We start from the raw sequence: 18,886 nt of genomic DNA on the forward strand, positions 1-18,886 counted from the left end.
TAAAGTAATAGGGAGACCAGGTACATTTGATCTTGTTGCATACATGAACCTTTCTCAGATGACTGCTCCAATTAAAAAAATGTAAAATTCTATCATTTTGATTATACCAAATGATGAACTTGATTATTATATGCATATATTTTGTTTAATGGCTTCATTTATTTTAGTATCAAAGAGACACTAGATCTTTACGGATGAAAGTTTTATTTCATGGCTTCAGTGAAACTGGGATTTTAAAAATCTGTGATATTAACCAAAATGGGATAATGGATGTTCTCAGGGGCCCCACTTTATAACATTTTATGCAGGGCAAAACTGTGTGAGAAATAACAAAAAGGTTGTTTACCCCTATTGTAAAGAATGCAGTCCTAGCTGTAGCGTCAGAGGCTCTGCAATTGTTTTTCATTTCCTTCTCATGTTTCTGAATGGTACATCTTCAGTAAAATGTGGCCATAGAAACACTGTGACAAAGGAATTAGCTCCCTAAAGATTTATAAGAAGTGTACTGAAAGACACTGTTCGCATGATTTTGGGGAGACAAGAGTATGATTGCAATACACTTGCTTTATCTGTAACAAACTGCCTAGAAAGTTTTGTTGGCAACAGCAAATTGCAAGAAGGTTAAATCCCACTTGAGATCTACTGATGAAAAGCACTAGATAAGAGGTAGGTATTATTATTAAATTTTTAGGAGAGTTAATTCCTAATGATAAATCAGAAGCACCTTATCTAAACTTGATCATAGATTGTATCATTCTGAGTAACTTCTATCTATTCACTTTTTTAATATTAAAAATGGTTCATATGCTTCTCAGAAATGTGTGTGAAACATTAAAGTTGTTTGTTGTATCACAAACAATAAAAAAAAATACACTTCTAAAATCAGGCCAAAAAAAAATAAAAATAAAAATAGCATCTACATGATAAATGTTTTATAGAAGGTATCTCTGCCCAAGATGGCAGCTCCTGATTAATGGCTGTATCATCCTTGGCTCCACTGCAGTGAGGCCCCGGGTCTGATCTGACAAACATCCCCTTCGTCTGCAGCCAATCACCAGATGTAAGCACATAGTCCCTGTCAGGTTGACATATCATTCCTACGACAATGTCAACGAGTATTAATGTTCAATTATCTGTCCTAGAAATAACCCTCGCCTTTATGCATTGTGTAACTGCACGCGTGGCACTGTGGTAATCCAAACGACAAGGGCAGAAATGCCCGCAATAACCCAGTAGCTGTGAGTCGGCTTTCCAACATTGTGATGACATTGCCTTGCGGTATTGAATGGGGGACTTATTTTCTTTGGGGGGGGGGGGGGGAATTCATGTTTGAAGGACCCCAAAGACCTTTATTACCCTCTTAGCATGTTTGCATGTAAGTAGTTCTTGCAAGCCCAATAAGCATGCTTCAAACCACTCTTATTTTGATTTCACTACTACACAGAGCCACTTGGTTTTTATGTAGGACTATAAGCTGTTGATTATTTTGCAGTGTCTTTTTATTTCCTATACTCAGGTGTATATCATTTACCATCAAACAAAAGTGACAATAACAGCATCTTCTAGTGCTGTGTCAAGATCAATTCAACTCCAAACAGTAGAGCTAAACCAATCTGTCCAAGAGAAACATTATGGGAAGCGGTAGTTAAGGAAAGTTAAAAATAAGACCTCCAGCAGAGGGATGATTTAAGAAATATACACAGGTTCATTCCACCTGATGTCTCTTACTACTGTTCAAATATTAAAATTATTGATCACTTTAAGTCTAGACCAAATTCACATCCAGTTCCCAGAGTAAAGACCTTGGCAAATGTCTCTTCCTTTAAATCAGTGTTATGCCACAGCATTTTTTATTCTAATAGGCTGCAGAACAGTTTGTAAAATTTTTGTTACTCTGGCACATTTTCCTTGAACTAACATTCAAAGGTTATCAGCTGTAAGTTATGCTTCCTAAATCTTCTTACAGAACTCACAGTCAGAGGGAGGGAGGGAGGGAGGAGGAGGAAGTTCAGTGATAAGTAGTGCCAGCTCTAAGATAAAGAGTCCTCTACATAATCTATGTTTATTTAGACAACCATCTAATCACAAGACAGATTTAAAGAACCCAGGTGGTATGGTTAATATAATAATATAACTACTCCTCTCTCATCAGAGCTCTATTACATTTCTACAACAAGTGAAGTATGGTCAAATTCGCAATGTAAGCAACTGTACAAGTTTAAATATCAGGGTTTTCTGTAATAAGGAACAATTTAATCTGTAAATATAAATTACTGGAGACTTTGGCCTAAAGTGTTCATTGTATCAATTTAACATACAATGAAGATCCCACTTGGAAATATTTCCATCAAAGGTTATTCAAAACACCTTGTAATAAACATATTTACCATATGATCCCACTGAATTAAATTATAATAGAATCTCAAGCTTATATACAGTACTGCCATTCACCATAAAAGTGCTTTACACACTATAAAGAATCACTTATATGGCATCACTTATATGGCATGGACGGACAGACGGATGGACGGACGGACGGACGGACGGACAGACACACACACACGGAGTATTGACAGGAATCAATCCACACAACAGTGAAAGCACACCTCTACAGAGGAATGCGGCAACTATCTTAGCAGCATTAGTGCAATAATGCAAAGCACTTAACGTCAGGACATAAGGAAGAATACCATAACCCCTGTAGCCAAAGGATGATTTAATCTACACATTCAGCAGTAATATCAAATTACAATGTAAAGTTTATAAATAGCAAATTAGTTTATGACTCAATTTCTCCTGTTATTTGAGCCCAAACTAACTTGCCTCCTATGTATTCAAAATATTCCCCCCCCCCTTCCTTTGATAATTCACCCCACTGTTTACTCAGTTACTTTATGTCGGTGGAAGTGATGAATGTTGCTGAGTGCCAGTTTTTTTGGTCCAAGATGAATAACCCCAAGGAACAACTTACACTGAGTCTCAGGCTCCTGTCAGCTTCATAATTGATGATGTTTTCCCTGAAAGGGGTGGGGGATTGGGACACATTAGGGCTCAATGGGGGAAGAAAGCTGAGTGAATTGACTCAGCAGCTATGTCTTTTGACGATGGTTCCTAATACGTATAAACTTATTACTGCCAAATGTACTTTAACATCGGGGGGGGGGGGAGGGGGGGAGGGAAGGAATCAATCTATTTAAATGAAACAATGTAATACCTGAAGTTTAAAAAAAGTGAACTTTTGTACTGGCAAGTGTGGAAGAACATTTTAGTCAACTCTGTTCTTTCTGAAGTGCCATTTGCTACTAAACTAAAAATGAATTTGCAAATGTAAAATGCAAGGACTTAAGAGGACTAGCACAAAATGATTGCTATAAAGCCAATGTAACTCTTTCTAATCTTGTTCTCAAATGTCCCATATAACATATAACTTTTATAACAAAGATGTGCATGGAAATGCGCATACTGTATTTCAAATGTAGATTTTATGTCAGCATATTTTTATAGCAATTCTGAGAGCAATTGCTCCACTTCTTATCTATGCAATCTGGAAGTAAAGCAGGCTCCCTGCCAAGTCACTGACAGCATATCTTGCCCAGGTTGCCATGGGTGACTAGTGAGTTGACAACCTAGGGATCCAGCAAAGAACAGCCACTGACTAATGGCTTCTAGATTCCCAGTGACCTTTGATCTTTAATGGTCAGGACAAAAACAAATGATCTAGTTCAGGAGGCCCCCCTCAAACATGTATTTTAAGAAAGCAGTTATCAAATAAACAAGGATTGATATGTTTGCTGTATCTACAGCAAAATGAAAATGCTCAGATCTTTACCTTCACACAATACAGAAATAGAAATGTGAGCACATAAAAATGGACTTCTCACAAATATATTATTTCATTTGTCACACACAAAATAAATCAAGAAAATCCATTGCTAAGACTAATAAGGTTTATAAAAATAACTAAGAAAATACAGGCAATTTTCTGTCACTGACACAAAAAGTTGCCAAGGTTGGCAACTGTGCTAGAAGCAATTGCACCATGTATCCAAAATCTGTGCATAGTTTCTGTCATTAGAGATTTGGTGCTATTCTGACACCAAGGGCTATCAGCTCTAATATGCTACAGCAAAGAGGCTGGCGGCTATAGTAACCATAGAGCATGCTGTCCGAACCTTAATGATAACTTTCATCACTGCATATTGTCACCATAGCAATGAAGCTAGACAAGGTTCTGTCACCAGCTCCATATTACACAGCCTGGGCCTGACAGCCTTCAGGACTATTCTCTCATCCATCCTCAATATGCAAATACATTTTCAACAGGCCCAAAAGTAATAATCTGTCCTTCTGCAATGTCATCATTTTACAGGAGCTACCAGTAGTGGCGTGCAGTTGTTAGACCCAATGACAACATTTTGTTTCACTCTCTGGTCAAGCTCTCACATTTTTGGAAAATGGAAGCAGAAAATAAAACTAACAAATATTTGAAATATGAAAGATGCTGCAAAGAACAGAAGTGTGGAGGAGGGCTGGGAGGAATGGAAATTGATAAATACAGTAAGTGCCACTGGAATGAAGTAGCATTTGGATTCTGTATCAGTGTCCAGTGGGAATTTAACGGTTAATTTTCTTTGGAAGAATGTTAGCAATAGGCATGCAACATATTGTGATGATCTAAAACTGTATTTAATATTTATATTATATATGTATACCAACTTTTATACACTGCTACTTGCATGGACAGAGAGATTTGGGAGGAACACAGGATAACTGGCATTGCATGTCAGGCTGTCAGTGGATCTCCCCCTAAACATTCTGTTCTGTCTTCACCATTGCATCAGTGGTGTTATAAAAGTTATATGTTATATGGGACATTTGAGAACAAGATTAGAAAGAGTTACATTGGCTTTATAGCAATCATTTTGTGCTAGTCCTCTTAAGTCCTTGCATTTTACATTTGCAAATTCAAGTTTTACATTATTCTTCCAAGAGACTGCACAAGCAGGACAGTTAACTTTGTCTACTTCCCTGCTGTCATACCTAGAAGTAATTCTGGAAGTAACAAAAGTCTTTGACAACAATACACTCACATATAGAGGTATTCTACTTAGTCACCCTATCTGAACTTCATCTCTGTTTAGAAGATTCCACTCAGGGTCAGTTCCTGCTCACCTTACTTATATAAGTAACCCCACTGATATCAATGGGAGTACTCACATGAGTAAGGTGAGCAAGCTATAGCCCTCCGCGATTAACTTCTTTAGCCCTTTGTAGCATATATTTCAATTAATATCTTGTTTTGTGTTTAGAGTCATACAGAATAATCTGATTTAATGTCGTTGTTCCATATATTGCATAAACTCTTTCGACATGTGGAAAGCCATCTTTTAATTATTCTTAATTCAGACTCACTCACATGTGATATTTGTTGGTTAACACATTCACTATATCCCTTCAGCGTGCAACACACTTGCTTTTCAATTGCAGGTTTATAAAAAAAAGTTCATGCAGTGAATTTTCAAAACAGATGTAGTGTACCATAGAAACAACTAAGCAACCAATCTTCCAGGACAAATGTAACACAGAAGAACAACTAAACTGAAACAAAAATTCCACATATACTTTAAAACATTATTGTCTGTAATTTAATATAACAATATTTCTAGGCCTATAACCTTGCACACAGAGGCAATTTCCCAAGCATTAATACTTAAATGGGTCATACGCACCACATCTGTCATTCTGTCCTGAAGTCTATGAGGCACAACCAAGACTCTGCAAGCCTATTGATTTTTCTAGCATTTGCTTTAATTTACTTAACCATTGAGAAATCCATCAGTACATAAAGGGCAACTGTCCATTACTGCCTCATTTGCAGACATTCTTTCCCCTCATTTTTTGGTAAATATTACCCCTTAAATCGCTGTGCGTTTACAGTGTAAAAATGAATCTGAAAAGTGTTCACACCTGTTTCTGTTCAGTAGCTGCTGAACTGAGGTATATGAAATGTGCTTAAAGATAGAATAAATATCTAGACATTATTACATCTGTGTGCAAAGGGTGGTAAATTAGATCCTAATTACATTAACAGGGATTCTGCCTCCCAGCTTAAATTTTACATGAGCACTCTGTAAAAATCCAAAAGCTCTGCTGTGGTTTCTTTACGAGCTGGTGATTACAGCTACTTCCTATGCGGTCACTAAATATTCTGTTTACAAATAAATGAAGAAGCTTTGAGCCAACTTGCCAGGGTAATAATCCGTTCCCCCCCCCAGCAAACCTTTGCCACATAAGCATGGCAACAATCAGAAGCCCTGGCTTCATCTAATTACTCTATCACATAATTTCACAAATTGCCTTTTCACTGGGGAGCCAAGTGCAAAACATGCTCACAGTGGGATTTCAGGCAGCAGCTTTCATTTACTACTCATTTCTTGTTAAATTAAACACAAAAACACCAGTTGTGCGAAAGAAGTCAAAAAGAATGCTTGCAAATGAGCCAGACAAGTGTATCTCACATTTATACCATTCTCACAAAATAGCTCATTGGCAAGCTGTATTTTTAATGGCACCGTTATATCCTTTAACCCTCTGAAGTCCTTGTGTGTTTCTACAGCAAGCATTTGCACTTCTGAAAATCAGAAGCACAGAGCCTTATAATCTAGTCAAACATACCATTTAAACTAATATCAACAATGTAAAAATTGCCACAGTGGATGCATGTGTCCTATTGGCCAGTATCACAAATGTTTTGTTAATAACCTAGAGTGGTTAATATCCTGCAAATCCCCTCCCTGTAGCTCTGTCCTTCAATTAACAGAGTTTAAAACATCTCTCCTATGTAACAGCTACAGCACTGGTAGGGCCAAATTATGCCCTGATTTACACTCCATGTAGCCCCATCAACTGCAAAAGGGTTTTTACAGGGTATAACTCAGGGCAAAATTTGGCTGCTGAACTCTAAGGACCACTGTATTATACCAATTTTATGTAAAGGACAATAAATCTAATAAATAAATCTAGCTCATTAAAACTTTATACTATATAATACACACAATTCCTACTTCATAGAGGGCCCAACTCTGCATGGTGCTGAGAAGCCAATGGAACTAGAAGGCATTTGGGCCTCCCCTTACTAATTAACTGAATCTTAACAAGACAGGATTCTAGTTGAAAAATAAAGAACACAAATTATTTTGAAAATTATTGCTGTGAGTGTCCCATTGCCAGGGCACATGAACTAGAGGTTACATTACTAGAAGAGGACACTTTACATAAACATGTACAAAACTAAACACCGCCATTTGTAATTAAAGCCATTGCTTTTGTAGCACTAGAGCCAGTAGGTCAGGTACCGTTTTACATCACAAATCAGTCTTTTATGCATGTAGATTTGCCAGCATTATCTGCCCAGGGACAAGGAAACATTAGCAGCAGCTGTCTGTGCGCTTCTACACTGAAAATTCTATTCACACAGACAGGTGGAGTAATTTAAAAGCCAATGTGGTGCAAGTTTGATGTGACTAATGCCACTGTTTACCAGAATGCCACCATTACTACGGTTTATGAAAACATTACTAAAATTATATTTTATTCATAAGAATACTAAGATTCTAGTTATCAGCTTTAAAATGATCCTACCCCAAGGCTGTGGTTAATAACCCTCCAGGGTTTACAACCTGCTGCACTGAAGAAAATATAGCTGGATTCCAGCTTGGTGAACAATTGTATCTTCACAGTCTACTGTACCTTCTTCATAAGACAAACTAGAGACGTAGCTCTCGGGCTTACCTGCCACACGGCAGAAAAAATCTTAAGGAAGGTTGTCTGTTATCCAAACACTATTTGGCTTTAAGGCCCAAATCCTACACCCACTTAAGAGGGTCAAAGGTCTGGGTGGCAAAACCTGATGGTTGTATCTAGGTTTTTCTTCTCTTCTGTAACTGTCCAGGTAGGATGCAAAGGCAGTATCCCCTCTGAGCTCATGACAGGTAAGCACTAAAACTCAATTGGGGGGTCTTCTAATTATCCAAAGCCATCTAGAAATTAGGGTATGTTCAGGTCCATTGTGAATACAACCATTAGCCAGACACCCCAAAAGTCTGGCAGAATTTAGCTGACCTGAATCATACATCTCCCCGCTCTTCAAGTCATGGATTGTTCCACTTCATCACTGCTGTCTTGAGAGAATGTTGTGGACCGAAGGAGTCCCTTGACATCAGACACTGTCTCCCTCCCCAACTTTTAGGAAATTTTTGAAACCTGTTATTTCCAAAGCCATTTCAGGCATGATCACGTTTGGCCCCTCAACTCCATTTTTCTCCTGTGTTAGACTCCCTCACAATGTTTTATTTACCTACATTATAAGAGGGGCTTTGTTTTTGAAAAAAAAAATCAGAATGATTTCAGTATGTTAATATTGTCCATCTCTTAACAAAAAAAAATGGTTTATCACTAATAAAGAAAGGAACAGTTTGAGGCATACTTCTCTGGGCAGTTTCCTTTTTATAAGACAGAAGATCCAGCAATAAATCTTCTAGAACCTACTTTACTGAAATGGTAGCACACTACTGAAAGTGAAGGGAATCCTTTATTAAAAAAAGACTATGGTTCCAAATCGGGAAGTCCAGGTGCAAGATGGGATAAGTTAGATCATTGTACACCAACAGACTTTGTTAGTCTTATTTATACTCTGCCTTTATGCAAGGGATTTTAAATTGGTGTAATTTACATGGTGAGGAACTAGAAGGTGTAAATAGTAGGGCTGTTCAAAAACTTTTCACTGAAGCTGGGTTTTTGACTATAAATACAGAGAATAAAACAAATTTTTGGACTTTTTTTTTTTTGCGCTTTCTGTGGAAAAACTCACCTTCTTGTCAAAAAACTGAAAATGTTTGTTTTCCAACAAAAAAGTCAACATTCCCTGCAGAGGGGAAAAAACACAAAATATTTTCTGACCAGGTCTTGTAAAAAGTTGCAAGTTAAAACAGGATGGGGACTGCTTTGTGTGTATATAATAAGATCTTCTAAACTTTTCACAGTATGCATCCGATGAAGTGAGCTGTAGCTCACGAAAGCTTATGCTCAAATAAATTGGTTAGTCTCCAAGGTGCCACAAGTACTCCTTTTCTTTTTGCAAATACAGACTAACACGGCTGTTACTCTGAAACTTAACTTACACTGAAGAGCTGGAAGAAAGTGTATGTTATACTATCATGGATCCCCATAGACATGGATGCAGATGATGTAAGCAGGCATAGAGGAATCTAAACTAGGGCACAGAAGTTTAACTCACACAACTTTGTGTATTCCTTCTGAATCTGGCCCTGTTTAAAAAAAGAGTTAATTTTACATAGCAGATTACCATGCCTAACCCTTCTCGGGCAGTGCACTATGGCACTTTCACCTGACCAGATTAAGCCTCTTATTAGTTTACACAGGTGCTTCATGAAACTCCTTAAAAACTGGTATTCACTCAAGGAGCCAGGAGCTTCAGGCTCGAAATTTACATAGACATGTCATTTGTGTCTGAAGAACAGTGCAGACTTCAAGATCTCTCTATTGTAGAAGCTGTGTTAGAGAATGGACTAGGCAAACAACGAATAAATTTAGCCAATAAATTTTGCCTCGTTTCTTGTTTGCCACAATATTATTACGTAAATGATTTGCCACAATATTCCAACTTCCTTTAATGTATCGGTTATTCAAAATTCACCAAAATGTTCCTGTGAATAATTCTGGATCTGAAATTTGTTGGCATGATTTTTCCCCTCCCCAAAAATGTTTGGAATTTAAATTCAGGTAGTTTTGACTGGACAGATACAGGAGGTCATATTATATGTTTCTGTCACTTTATTGAATGAGGTTAACCCAAGAATCAGGTCTCCTCCATGAATAATTACAGTAGATTAAAAAAAGAGATTGCTTTCCATGAACATTTTCTAATATTCACTCTAATATTGTATTTCTGCAAATACTGCTCATAGTAAAGTCGTTTCTGAAAACGGAACACAAAAGGTGTTCAAGTACAATTAAAGCAAGTGTAATTTTAACATTTGGGTGGATATTTATAGTTTAGTTTTTCAGTTTTCTTCCAACTCTCAGAAGATTTGGATTTTTGCCCCAAACTATAAAATAATGTGTTTCATTGGCTTCTGAGGAATTGAAATTCTTTAACTTTATGGTGGTTTCCACACACATATTACAATGGCTACAAGCCAGAAGGTGGGAAAAAATCTGCAACAAAGTAAGACAGGATTTATGGAAGAAGGATTTCTCTTAAAAAAAAAAATCTAGTTGGTCTACTGGATAGGTTTTGGCTTCAACCAAAATGCTTTCAGAGGTCATGTGGTGCTAAAGACAGATATTATAGGTCAGGCAGTTTGGACAATATGTTGTTTTAATCAGAAGTCAAATTTCCTTTGTGGCCCAAATGATAGAAGCCTGAAAAAAGATGGGCTTATAGAGAATGATACCAGCCTATTGGCTTGGTAGGGTAGAGGCAGAGGAGTGTCTGTTTGAAGAGAGGCGTGATCAGTGGAGGATCCATTCGCAATCCACTGACTAGAACTTCTCATTTATGATCCAACATTAGCCAAAAAACAGTCAATACCATGTTTTCCTCTACGGGGACAATTTAGCTCAGATGAGGAACAACAACAATATACAAGGTGCTGTCTTTCAGAACAGGGAATCTGTGATTGAATCCAAGAGCTTTCATCTGGCGTATGAGATAGGCAGGGAACGTGAAAAAATGACAGTTGAAGGACATCAGCAACTAGGCTGCAAGAAAAGCAGCTTCCACGGCAAAGCCTAAGTCTTTTCAGCCACCTCAATCATCATGTGGAATAATTCTTTAGGTGAAGAGCAAGTCAAAAGCAACAGTTTTGGGGAAGATTGAAGTGGTCAAGCTTTTTCCATCTTTTGCCAGACTCTCTCTGCACAAATTGTTATGTCAATAAATTAATTTGCATGCAGCTATTTGAATCCTGGTTCTTTTTATCTTCCAGAAGTTTCTACTCAGGTTCATATTCTTTGTTGGAGAGCATGTCGACAGATCTTCAGGATAATTTTCATCCCTTACTATGAAATGCTGTCTCTCAATCTGTGAAGGAAGATTGGCTTCATCGTGCCATCCTTTTAGTTAAAGATGCCTTCCTCATCCATGAATCCTAGACACCTGTCACTAGGAAGGCTTACATATTTTTTTATTGCATTGTCCACAATAAAATTAAGTGAAAGAGAAGACATATGTTTGGAGAAAAAAGAAAAAGTCTCTGAGTCCATATTGAAATATAACTCTGTTATGTTGGTAAACTCCATGAGATCTATGGTATTTTGCAGTGTAAACATCAGCTGTGCAGGATGAAGTTAGGAAGGGTTAATTTAAATTGTACTGTTTCCTTCTAATATTTCCAGCCAATCCTTCTGAAGAGGAGGAGAACAGAAAGAATATTTCTGGTTTCAGTCAGTCCTTTCCCTTTTTATGCTGTCAGCAGGCCAGTGTGTGCTCTCATGTGCTGTGCCTGTGACTACTACCTCTATCCACATTCTAGATGGACCTACACATAGTCTGAGAGGCACATTAACCACATTTGCATTTCTGCAAAACTGTACATTATTTGAAGAGCGACCAGAAAAGACTCAAAACAGAGCTTGCTTTAACTGTGAATGTAAAAAGTAGTTAGCTTGCGAAGTAACCAAACATATATGTGAAATATATTAAATTTAAGTAATATGACATGATTGAGTATTTTTAATGTTAGAGTAATATCATCAAAAGAAAAACATCCTGGTATGACACATGCTCCTTAACTGATCTAATTATGATCACAAATTTAATCTTACAATATTCTAAAACAATAGTCTCTTTCTAATAAGCTCTTTCTGCCAAATAAAATCATTGCTAAAAAGCTTTTATTTTATTTATTTGTATATTTTCCATTTTTTACAAATGTATCAGGGTTATTAATTAAGATTCAAAATCTAGACATAGCCATGGAGAAAACTTATTTTCACTCTACAGACAGCAAATCCCAGTATTTTGTCTAATCTGCCATTTCAGTAAAACAAACTCTTTAGAAAATTCTTGCAAATGATGTTAAAAAAAAATTAGGAAGTCTGATTAAATGACGAGCTTTACCTTGAGCAAATCCTTGGCTCATTCATATTTTAGATCATGGTAATTTGTTTTTAAAAAGGTGTTTGAAGTCCTAGAATTTACCTCTTGGCACCATTTAAAAAAATGTAGTTTATAATCCCCTAATGGGTTTAAACAAAGTCTTCAATAGTTTAAATTGTTATTAAACATCTTTTGGGATTATAATTTTATGGGGGGTTTTTTGTGCCTGATTACATGATGAATGTGTAAATCATCAAATACTCATCACAGAACCAAACCAATTACATTGCATAATCCCCCAAATGAAATGAGGTTTTGAATTCCAATGTTTTAAATTATCACGGATTTAAAGGATAGAGAGTGTTCACGACTAGATTCAAGGGGTGGACGAAACATGTTTTTTTAAACTGATTTTAAAACACATTTTAAAGCTGAGAAAGGAGGAATTGATGGGATCAAGGGAAGACTTGCGCGAACAGTATGTCCAGGGTTAAAGCAGAAATTATACCTGCTTTTGTCACAATTACATTTATACAGATCTTCCTACAAACCTCACTTGAGGCCATTTATTTCAATGAGGAGTTCTGCTTAAAAACTGATGTCATGATACAATCCTTGCACATTAACTGGTCTCAGATATAGAATTTGGGGCCCACAACATCTTGTCATGTACCACATCACAAAAAAATGTTTTGATAAAACTTGTTGACTTTTACATATAATACCATGATGTTTTGACAGAACATCAGGCTTGAGACAAACACCCTGCCATGCCATCAGAAGAAATCACCCAAATCACAGCCTTATTTTGGTTGATACATTTACTGTTTTGGGATCCCTTGCTGTTTGGGTATGTTCTACCTACTTTGCCATAATGCACCAGCTTTTGGGTGATATGTAGCTTCTTGGACTGTTTTACAGTATTTTAGCAGATTTTATATAAATTGTGATGTATATGAGACAACTTAACATGCTCACTTATGTAAATTACAAGGGTCACAGATATGTTTTGCCTAACTAATAGCAAAATTGGCCACCTGTTCCAGTGTAGAATTTTAATAAAAAGTAAGCATCAATGTCAGAATAACAGTGGCTAAAAATATTTCGTTTTAAGCTGCCAGTGTGGTCACTATTTTTAATAGCATTTTAACTACTGGTGTCCTAATTTTTCTCTACGCTAAAAATAATAGCAGCAGCCAATCTGGATTAATTTATCCCCCTGAGTGTCCCTGCATGCACAATCTACAAACAGAGAAGACAGTACTTATCTGGCCTTTGGACATACACTAAGTCTGTCCTGCTGCATCACTGAAAATAATGGGGATTTGCTGAATGACACTGCTCTGGGAGTATTGTACAAATATGGCATTCAAGGAGTTAAAGCCTTGATTTGGGGGTTTTTTTCCAACAAAGAGAGAGTTTATTTTTATGTGGAAAATGAGAATTAAAGGGCAAACATTAGAAAAGGAGGTTCCTGTCAGTACACAGAAGACTTGATTTTTTTTAATGTAATAACTGCATAGAGAAAATTAAAACCAATCTATACACTTTCTAAAGATTGTATTAGTTCTACGTTTCTTTTAAATCATTCCAACCACTAATCATTAGTATGAAACTCAGCAATTACTGTCTATATCACTTGATTCCCTGTCACTGATGTGTGTTAGTGTTAATAATTGAGAGAAAGTTTTTATCTTTGAAAGAAGTTCTTTGAGATAACAGCCAGCCAATTAGAATGCTGGTTTTTTACATTGCTACCAGTGGAATAGTGCTTAGCACTTATATAGCGCTTTTCATCTGTAAATCTCTAAGGGTAAGTATCATCACCCCATTTTACAGATGGGGAAATTAAAACACAGAGAAGTTAAATGATTTGCTGCAAGTCAGTACCAGAACTGAGGACAGAACCAAGACTGGATTCCTAGTCCAGGGCTGTATCCACTGGAAAATACTGCCTTCCTAACTTTTTTCACTTTGTTTTATTAAAGAAATTGCAATAGTGGGGAAAAGGAATTTTTAAAAAAAAGTAGATCGCATCACTAACAATGCCAAAAAAGGAAAAATCCAATGCTGTTTTAAAAATCTAGAATCCGTGGTTTCTTCTGCCCCTTCCTTTTAGTGTTGGTGTGTGGGGCATGCTCTCAGTCTCTCTCATACACTGAGCCTTTGTCTGTCAGTTCTGCAACACTGTGGATAAAGATCCAGATGAGGCAGTGCCTACTCTGCCCCTTCCTGTGAATTGTGGGCATGGCCAGCCTCAGGGAAAATGGCGCCCTGGATGAACCTGTATTTTGGTACCCTGGCCCACAGGGTCACTCCATCCCCCCATGCTCCTCTGCCTCCCCGGTGATAAAATTTGTATCGAAAGAGGTGGCGGGGCTCAGCCCCAGCATAAATTAAGCACTGGCTGGGCTCCCAGCTCTGTAGACAACGCTGCAGCCAGCAGCAGTGCAGAAGGAAGAGTGGTATTTTTGGTATGCTGCCACTCTGACTTCTGCACTGCTGCTGCGGCTTGTGGTGCCTGGCACTTGGCTCAGGGAGTGCTCCGTGCTGTCACACATGGGCTGCATCTTGCTGGAGCCCATGGCCATCCTGAAGGAGCGTCATTTCAGATTTGGGGGTGGGGGGAAGGCAACTTTAACCTGAAAAAACTAGTTTTTTCCCCAAATAATTTAGAAATTAGCTTACAGGAGCGCTGTATCTAATTCTCATATAAAGAAAGAAAAAATATATACAAACACCACTTAGAGACATATTTTAAGCTTATATGTAAGTTTAGAACAATCAGAAGATAATACAGCAAGATATTCCCAATCCCAAGTCTGGCTGGTCCAGCTGCCCTCCTGCAGCTCAGTCCATCCTCCCTATCCAGATGCTGCCACGCCTGCCTGGCTGCCTCTAAGTCCCATTGGCTGTCAGTGGGTCACGTGGGTGGGAGGTACCAGCACGGCACCCCCCTGAGCAAGGCACCCTGGGCAATGGCTCAACCCGCCCACCCCTATGGCAGGTCCTGAGTGTGAATCTGGGTCTTACATCCCCTCCTAGGCCAGCTTCTGCCACATAATTCTCAGGTGGGAATCTGTCTCCTTACTACCCAGGCTGAGTTACCAGAATTTGTCACCTGCACCGCCAGAATGTTGAACTTATGGGGCTGAGGCAGGTAAGGCAGGAATGGGATTTGGGAATATATCCCCTCCCATTTTTTCCTGCCCTGGATGCTGCACATATAGTCTGTTCAAAATAGAGTGCCAGACCTGGCAATGGGTCAAGCAGCTGGATCATCATCAATAGTTATGCCCCTTTCCCACCAGGCATTTCTTCAGGCCTAACAAGGTGTGACACTTTTCCCTCTAGGAGTGTCTCTCACCCAGCTGTGGGTTCAAATGATCCCATAGATGCCAGTGGGGCTTGTGGCGCATCTGGTCTTTAAACACTTAACCTACATTACGATGGCAAAGCCTCTGGAGTCTTGCCTTCGAAAAGGAGTATTTTTTTCTTTATGGAGTATTAAGGAGTATTTCTTTTCTAATTTCCAATTTATTCTGACAGAACCACGTCTATAGGCTGTGCTGTTTCTTAGGTCGTTTTCAAGAAGTTCCCTTCTCAGATGGACTATAATTGGTGAGTCTTGAGTTGCAGCATGTTCAAAGGTTCTGTGTGGGTAACCAGGAATCTGGAGACTGTCAGTGTCTCCTGAGATTTCAGGCCTGGCTGGTAAGACAGGTACCCTTAAATGAAAAAGGACAGAAGGGCCTCCCTTCCTCTCTCGCATTCCCCCTTAGTAATAAACTTGATTCATTTGTCTGTCAGCTGATGACGTACAGCAGCTCAAAGATCAGTGCAATATACACCTGAGGCATGTAAAGTTAGCCAACAGCAAACGGCTTTCTCTTCTGGAGCACCTGAACCCTGCGTCACCACTCTGACTCATGCTTTTTGATTCTTCCTGGTGGCTGGTTGTGTTAATTGGCCACCATTTCATTTGTCTTTTCAAGGAAATGAAGAGACCTGCAGGTTTGAGATATTTTCCTGAGATTTTTTTTTTTTTTAAGGAGAGGATTGAATGAGTATTGTACTCTAATCTGTAAGGAGAGTCCAATGCACTGGGGAGGCAATGGTTCTGGTGTACACATTTATAGAGGACTGACGCACCAAGCAGTCATTAGATGTCCAGAAGTTTTATAAGCTGGACTGGGCTGTTATCACTTCCAAATTTTTCCCAGTTCTGACTTGGGCCTGGAAAATTCAGTAGTAATCAGGTGCTTCATGCATATTACTAACCCCAGTCAAGGCAACCCCACAGAATGATGCAACTTGTGGGCATCATCATCGTAAGGTATCTACCATTGAAAGCTAATTTACAGGTATATAAATCACAGAAACAATGGCATTGTCTGTCTCATTTCCAGGAAGCGAGTGCATGAGCCTTCCACAATGGGTATTCTTACAGGACCTTGGCATCTGACAGTGTTGGAACTGGTAGAAAGATCTGTTGCCCCAAATACCTGCAGTTGCTACTGGACTGTATTCTCGTGTTTTTCTGTTGTCTCTAATGTGGCATGTCAGAAGCAGTGTGCCGTGCAGCTCTCTACCAAGCCTAATCCAGTTAAAGTCATCTCTTTCCAGAATATCAACATACTTCACTGAATTCTTTCTGCATACACGTGATCGGTCACTCATCGGTCACTCATTTCAACGCAGATGTTCTCTAGTGCTTTCACTGGTGGAGAGATAGGCCAAAGCTCTATGTAGCCTTCCAGAGTAGAAAGACATCTCCTTACCATGTATGACCATATTGTGGTAACTTTGTATTCTTAGTCTGCTGTTAACCATAACATATTTATGAGAGCCTAACATGTCTGCTTTTCTGGGCAACATTTTCAAGTTTTTTTGTATTGGAGAACGGTCCATGATCCACCTGGAGCTGATTTGACTTGGCTATAACAATGAACCTCTTGCAGTAGCTGGAAGTAGGGAGTGTGATCCTTTACAGTTTTACAAGACTGATCAGGCAAGCCTCAAGCCAGCATGATGCTGCACAAATGTATGGATAAGGAGGATCTTCATTAAGCCTTTGTTTAATTACAACACAGCTAACTCTGGTTTGGCTGCTCCTCCGCAGGGATGGTGGATTTTTAATTAGATTTCTGTTCATTGCCATGCTGGAGAAAGAGCATTACCTTTATTGCACTGGTCCTGGAGATTACTGCCTTCACTCTACAGAATGAGGCGGTTACTTCATTGGCATTGCCCCAGAATGTACTTGCCACCAACTAGTGGCAGTCTAGTTGTTATAGTAAGCACCTTGCAGCAAAGCAATTGTCTTATATCTGCAATGCACCATTCACACCCATTGCCCAAGTTTGTAAAGCACTTAGCACATTGTGCTTCTGGAAATAAATATTGATAATATAAATAATAAATATTTCTTAGAGCACCTCAGATATAAAAGACAGTTCAAGCAGGAAGTGTAGGGGCTGGTCTGAGTTTGATTATTGCACTTGGTTGTGCGTTGTAATTGTTTGCATTGTAACTGCAGAGTTGCCACAGTGTCTCTCTCCAATCTTGGAGCATAGGAAAGAAATTGGCAGCCACTGCATCAGCCAGCTGGTGCAGAGATGTCAGGCTGGTATGAGGATCAGAATGTCACTAGACTTAAGGGCCAAGATTGAGTGTATCCATTGGCTATTTGCAGAATACTTCGATGTCAGTTGCCTGCAATCTTGTAAGTCACTGAGTGACATCAGAGCCTGCCAGATTCTCGTTGTATATCTGGTAAGAAGACAGCCCTGTAATGGGGGTTAAACATTCCCTTTTCGTTTGTAATGTAACTTCAACCTTCTGAAACACCACCTTGGAGTGGTCTAAGATGCTCTTGAGAAAGGGATAGCATGGTGCCACTATACCAGTTGGTATGGACTGTGCCAGTAAGGGAAATCAACAGGGAGGTGTCTAGGACCTATCTGGGCTTGGGCTTGGGCAAGTGTGATCAGGCATGAAGGTTCATTTACAGCAATCCAGGATGGTGAAGGGAGGGAAGAATTCCCTGCCTGATACAGGTTTGTCAGACATCCAGTATCTAGTTATTTGGCACAGGGAAGGAAGTAGGGATGACAAGAGGAAACATTAATTGAAATTTACTAATTTGGCAGAAACCTATTGTGGCTGACTGAGTTGATTGGCTTCTTATTTTACCCCTAACCCAATGACAGGCAGGGAAGAGAGTGGATCATTGATGCAGTGGGAGATCAGAAGTGGGGATGTACTTTAATATATATACCTGGTTTGGGCCTCATTCTTCCATTACTCAAAGGGTCCGTTGGAGGATTTCAGTCTGTGGGACTGAATCCCACGTGAATGAACACATGGTGATGCTTCACCATATGGAAGTCACAATTTAACCCCCAAAAAGGGTGGCACTAGAAATGTCTGACTATTGGGTAACAACTGAAGGTTTGACAGATACTATACCTCATTAATGAAAGCGGAAGCCTAAAGCTCCACCCAGTGCACCTGCCTAGAATTTTTATTCCTAATCACAGAAATAAGTATAGTTGCTGTGGCAACAAATAACTGTACATCTTCCCCCCCCCCTTTGTGATATTAAATACAGTGATACCCTTACACTCTGGGACTAAGAAAGTCTCAAACAAATTAAAAATGATGCTCTTCCATTACAACAGATACGCTCTGACCTCTCTCTGATAGGAATTATGTGATCTCTGACACATATCTGAATAAAAGCTTTGGTTTTTCCCATCCCCC

The 18,886-nt window shown here is 38.8% G+C and overlaps 1 protein-coding gene across 3 annotated transcripts in view; it reads right to left on the bottom strand.

Annotated features, from left to right (window-relative positions):
* Positions 1–18,886, bottom strand: part of MEIS1 (Meis homeobox 1) — a 124,928-nt gene that overhangs the window by 38,177 nt on the left and 67,865 nt on the right. The gene's annotated exons all lie outside the window — the stretch shown is intronic.

The sequence above is a fragment of the Caretta caretta genome, chromosome 3 (genome assembly GCF_965140235.1).
Source record: "Caretta caretta isolate rCarCar2 chromosome 3, rCarCar1.hap1, whole genome shotgun sequence".
Classification (NCBI taxonomy): domain Eukaryota; kingdom Metazoa; phylum Chordata; order Testudines; family Cheloniidae; genus Caretta; species Caretta caretta.